The sequence below is a fragment of the Teleopsis dalmanni genome, chromosome 1, assembly GCF_002237135.1.
Source record: "Teleopsis dalmanni isolate 2A chromosome 1, ASM223713v2, whole genome shotgun sequence".
In the NCBI taxonomy this organism is placed as follows: domain Eukaryota; kingdom Metazoa; phylum Arthropoda; class Insecta; order Diptera; family Diopsidae; genus Teleopsis; species Teleopsis dalmanni.
Window position 1 is genome coordinate 217,130,689 of NC_051846.1, and position 6,306 is coordinate 217,136,994.

General features: G+C 31.0%; 1 pseudogene; it reads right to left on the reverse strand.

The window, feature by feature from the left end:
* Positions 1-3,120: 3,120 nt before the first annotated feature.
* On the reverse strand, positions 3,121-6,281 carry LOC119672102 (annotated as a pseudogene).
* Positions 6,282-6,306: the final 25 nt, after the last annotated feature.

Sequence of the window (6,306 nt, forward strand, 5' to 3'; positions counted from 1 at the left end):
GTTTTTGCCCTGTGGCCATCTTGTCTACATCTCATACATGTGCTTGATCTGTCATTATCGCTTTTGCACTGTCTAGCAGCGTGTCCAAATTGAAGACATTTGAAGCAGCTCTTAGGTGTGATATGCTTTCTGATCCTACTGCGTACCCAGCCAACTCTGACTGAGGCAGCTGCGATCAATACACTGGCATCCTTAGTAGGTAGGTCAATAATTGCTGATCTATTGTGCTGTCCCTTGCGGCACGCCAAAACTTGACGTTGATGTCACTTACATTTATTGCTGGAAATTGATCAGCAATCGCCGCGCGCACCTCTTCGTTGGATGTTATCTCGTCCAAATCCCTGCATTCTATTAGGGTGTGCTGTGTTAAAGATTTTTCACTAGCACAATTCTGAAGTGTGTTTTTCATTTCATTGCAGAAGTCCTTCGCTAAATTTCCAGCTTCTTTGGTAAGCTGAATCAATATGTCCCCCTCTTTAGTTTTTCGGATTTTGTTCACGTTTTTTCCGAATTCTTGTAGCTCTGGTTTTGTTTTAATGATCTTTAACATTTCAGCGTAAGACTTGTCTGCCGTCTTACTAATGAGAATTGCTTCCGGTTTTACTCTAGGCGCTTTAATGGGGTCCAGAGTTGGTACAGTTTTCCCTTTTTTCTTTTGCACTAGCTACCATTTGTGAAAATTCGTTTCCTGCTCCTTACTTCCAATTTCTCTAATTTGGACTTTGGGTGGTGGACCATGCACAAATGTGCGATTTTGTGCTTGCACCCAAGGGTGGAAAAAAATGACAGGAACTTCACAATTTTGTTTGAAATAGAAAATATTATTTTGTTGCAAATTTTGAAAAAATTGATATTTGCGTTCGTTGGGATTGGAACTTATATTAAATATTGCATAAATTAACAAATATTTAAAATAATTATTTTTGTTAAGTAATGTTAACTAAAAATTATAACTGTCTTAACCTTATTTGTATTTTAACCTAAAATATTAGTTTTTTGTATATTACTTCCCAACTTTTGTGCATTTTTAAATGCAAATATAGTATGTTAAGTGAACTTAAAGTATTTGTTTGGAAAGTTTTCCACCAGTTTAAAAGAAATAAAAACATATTTTAGGAAGATTTTTTTATGCCCAAAAAATATGTATTTACATAGGTAGAGTATCTTACTTTTATTAAAAAACACGAAAGATTAGGAAAATATTTTTTTTGAACAGGTAGCAAGTATTGGTATTGATGTATTTGTTTAATAAATTTTGCAACAGTTTAAAAAAGATAATACGGGAGGGCCACAAATAGATATTTTTCTTCTCCAGATATATGTATTCACTTAGGTAGAGTATCTAACATTCATTAAAAAACGCGAAAGATTAGGAAAATATTTTCTTGAACAAGTAGCAGGATTTTAGCGCCTTTTCAACTATGCCAAGTAAGCAGAGATATAATTTAAGTGAAAAAAATATTTCCGCAATGTTATTAATAAGATTAAATGAAAATTTATTTCAAAAAATATGTAATAAAAATTATATATTTTTTAATAAGAAATTAAGATATTAAATTATTAAATTGTTTCAATAACTTCGTTAAATTTAAGCTGTAATTAAAGATAAAAAATTAAGTGAAATCTAATAACAAAATTAATTTAAGTTGTTGTAAAAAATATTTAATTTGCTTTTTTAACCTTACTAACGAATCTTAGTGTATAACTTACTATTAAATAAAATTTTATGAAGTACTCCAAAATTGATATATTTAATTTTTTCAAAGTATGATCCGTAGAACCGATCCTCTTTACTTATAACATTTCGAAACAAATACTCTTTCTCTATTAAATTCTTGTACCTATTTAATATAACAAAGTTTTCAAGTACATTGTGAAATTAACTTTATTCCCATGTTTTAAATTAATAAACCTTAAAATAATAAGTAATATAAGCATTAAATGTAAATCTAATAATAAATTCAAAATTAAAATATAAATACAAAATCATTTCTTCAATAAAATATTTTACGTACTATTTTGCTGCGATATTTGTCATAATATTGTGCGCTTTTAAATCATCATTTCACACAAATGTGCAGTAGACATTTCGTCTCCGCACATTTAGGTGCATTTTTAATTTCAAGTCTGCACACAAAATGTGCTCCTCGTTTTCTTTTCTGCACACGTTGTGTGCGAGGGCAAGCTGGCTGCCTCACACACAATATGCTGTGCGAAATAACTTCGGCACAAACACCGAATTGGTGTGCGAGTTTTATTTCACTCCACCACATTCGTGTGAAATGTGCGTTTTGTTTGTGCACACAAGATGTGGCACTTAAAGGTAAGTCCACACCTAAGCGAACGCTTGCGAACGAACGTTCGCACAAATGCATGCAAATTATTTTAGGTGTGGACGGGTAAAAAACTTTATAGGAAACAAAGCGAACGAACAAAAATTTGTAAGGTGGTCTACACGATGAAACAATTGCGAGCGAACGCATTTGTGAGTTTGGTAGTGTTCCGATGCATTTGCGTTTGCTGTAAAATTTGTACCAATTCGTTCGTTTGTTCGATTGTATTTGCTGTTAGATGTGGACGAATATTTTGTATGAAAAGAAATATTTGTTTGCGTTCGTGAATGTTCGCTTAGCGATGGAACAATGAACGAATGTGTTCACATATTCTATATTATTAGTGTCTAGTGTCTTATTTAAAATACTTTTATATTTACAAATCAATATGGAATGGCGAGATAATCGCGTTTTTCAATTAATTGAACTGTACAGGAATAAAGAGTGTTTGTGGGACTGTACAAGTCCTAATTACAAAAATATTAAAATGAAACACGATGCCTGGACAGATATTGCTCATGATATGGAAATAGATGTGAACGACATAAAGAAAAAAATGAATTCTTTATTATCGTCTTTTCGACGCGAGCGGAAGAAGCAAAAAGAAAAAAAGTCTGGAAGTGCTGCTGATGAGCAATATAAGTCCACGTGGTTTGGCTTTAAAGCTATGGAATTTCTGTTGGATAAATTCCAACCAAAAAACGTTACTGACGTTGGTTTACAAGAAGTATGTATTCATTTATATATTACCAATATTTATGTAAAATCGTTTTGTAAATTTTTGGATTTTTATTGTTTATTCTTAAACCTGACTTAGTATTTACAAGTAATTTTTTAATAGTATTAAAAAATAAGCTTAATAACGTAATTTATTTAATAAAGAAAATCTACGCATAATAATCCTGCCAAGGAATTTTTCCTGCATCCATAAAGTATTCTCCATACAGCTTTCTAATATCTTCACCTTGAGCTGGAGGCTTTCTAGCCACTTTTCGTAAAGATTTAAAAGAATTGCAATCGTTAGTGTCTGTTCTCCAAGTGCCTGGAGTAACAATGCCATCACATTCACTGTCAAGTGTCCCCGGAGGGTTATACAAATGTTTCGAAGAACTGCTTGACCGTAAAAAATTGTGAAGATGTATACAAGCTAAAACTATAATAGATGCTTTTTCTGGCTGTAATTGAATAGGTTTTCTTAAAACACGAAAAACGCTGGACAAAACTCCGAATGTGTTTTCAACGACTGTACGAGCTCTGGAAAGTCTATAGTTGAAAATACGCTCTATTGAGCCTTTATCGTGTTTTCCGCTGTAGGGCTTCAAAATATTTGGTTTCAGTGGAAAAGCATCATCAGCAACAAAAACAAATGGTACTTTGTTTGTGCTCCCAGGCACCGTCATTTCTTTTGGTAGTCCCAAAGTTTCATTTTTAAGTTGTTTGTAGAAAGCGCTGTTATTAAAAACGCCGCCATCTGATATTCTTCCTTGGCAACCTACGTTAGCATATATAATTTATATTCTGCATCCACAATACCCAGAAGAACAATACTAAAAGAAGATTTGTAGTTGAAGTAATCGCTTCCTGAATGAAATGGAGCTTGAAGAACACAGTGCTTTCCATCTATAGCTCCGATACAATTGTTGAAGTTCCATTTCTGTTCAAAAACTTTAGCAACAGCGCACCATTCTTCAGGAGAAATAGGCGTCTGAAAAATTGATTTTAAAAGAAATATATCTGTATTAGAAAACATCATTAGATAAAAAGTCTATAAAAGTCTATAAAAAATATATTAAAATTTTAACAATATTTCACAGCTTTCAACTTGTGATTCTAATCCAATCCAAGATCAAACACTGAATGATATCGAAATTTCCGTGGAGGATAATGCGAACCGAATTTTTAAGTCACCCAAAAAAGCGCCATCAAAACGTAAGCACAACGAAAACCCGAAGATAGAAGAAGCTTACAAGATATTGAAAGAAGCTGTTGCGAAAAATGATGATTGCGCAGTATATGGAGATCATATTGCGCGTAAATTAAGGACATATTCGAAAAGGACAATGAACGTCGTACAGCACAAAATAAATAATATTATATTTGATGCTGATATGGGAGCGTTTGACATGTTTCCAAATACATCTTCCCCGTTGCCGTCACCATTGAATCAAACAAATGATGCTACAGAACCGCAAGTGTTTTTGTTTACACAAAGTGATGTTGCCGAAAATATTCAATTATGTGGTCAGCAAGTGCTGTCATCATCCGATCCACTTTACGATAGTGGAGCAGATTATTAAATATTATATAATAATATTAATATAGTTATATCAATAATTATAATTTTTTATCAGTTTACTTTGAGTTTAGCTTTTGACATACAGTTTTTAATTAATGTAGTTTTAAGTTTAGCTTTTGACATACAGTTTTTAATTAATATAGTTTTAAGTTTAGCTTTTGACATACAGTTTTTAATTAATATAGTTATATCAATAATTATAATTTTTTATCAGTTTACTTTAAGTTTAGCTTTTGACATACAGTTTTTAATTAATGTAGTTTTAAGTTTAGCTTTTGACATACAGTTTTTAATTAATATAGTTTTAAGTTTAGCTTTTGACATACAGTTTTTAATTAATATAGTTATATCAATAATTATAATTTTTTATCAGTTTACTTTAAGTTTAGCTTTTGACATACAGTTTTTAATTAATGTAGTTTTAAGTTTAGCTTTTGACATACAGTTTTTAATTAATATAGTTTTAAGTTTAGCTTTTGACATACAGTTTTTAATTAATATAGTTATATCAATAATTATAATTTTTTATCAGTTTACTTTAAGTTTAGCTTTTGACATACAGTTTTTAATTAATATAGTTTTAAGTTTAGCTTTTGACATACAGTTTTTAATTAATATAGTTTTAAGTTTAGCTTTTGACATACAGTTTTTAATTAATATAGTTATATTAATAATTATAATTTTTTATCAGTTTACTTTAAGTTTAGCTTTTGACATACAGTTTTTAATATAATTATACTTGTATAATAGCTTTAATTATTAATAAAGTTATTGATTTGAATTAAAATCTTACCTTCACATATTCTTTCAATGCTTCGAGCAAAGCCGAACAAACTTCAGGTACAATTTTGGATATAGATTGCTTCGATATTCTAAATAAATACTCCAAGCTGGTAAATGAATCCCCAGTTGCCAAAAATCTGAGGGTGACTGCCAGTCTTTCTGCTGGAGTTATACTTTTTCTAAACTTTGTATCTTCTTTCGATATTTTAGAAGATATCAATTTTAAAATCTTATCGAAGTCCATTTCAGACATCCGACAGAAGTTATGAAAGCGTTTAACATCCAGTTCTTTAAAAAGCGGTGTGCATATACAATTTCTTTTATTCAGAAACTCTGACATCCAACATTTACGCTTTTTTTTGGAGCCCTCAGATATAACTATGATAGCAGCACTAGCTATAATCACGTTATTGCTCATTTCTTTATATATTATTATATTTATATTTTATATACTTTATATATTATATAATAGATTATGTAATATAATTACACACACGACTAATCACGATTGTTGCATAAAAGAAAACATCAAATGAACGAACATTCGTTTGCATGTCATCTACGCACAAATGTACAATAAATTTGTACGAACGTTCTATTGCGTTTAGTAGACGTCCAGATTACATAGCAAATGTAAGCGAACGAACGATCAAACTCTACTCAAATTTCTTGCCGAACGCAAATCCTTCCGAATGCTAACGAACACTACAAATCGAATCGTTCGCGTTTGCTTTGCCGTCCACATTACCTGCGAATGTTCGTTCGTTCGCAAGCGTTCGCTTAGGTGTGGACTTACCTTAAGATGTGCACAAAAATTTTCGCACAACACATTTTATTGGTGTGAAATTTTATTTAGAATCGCACAACATTTTTTTTTTTTTTTTTTTTTTTTTT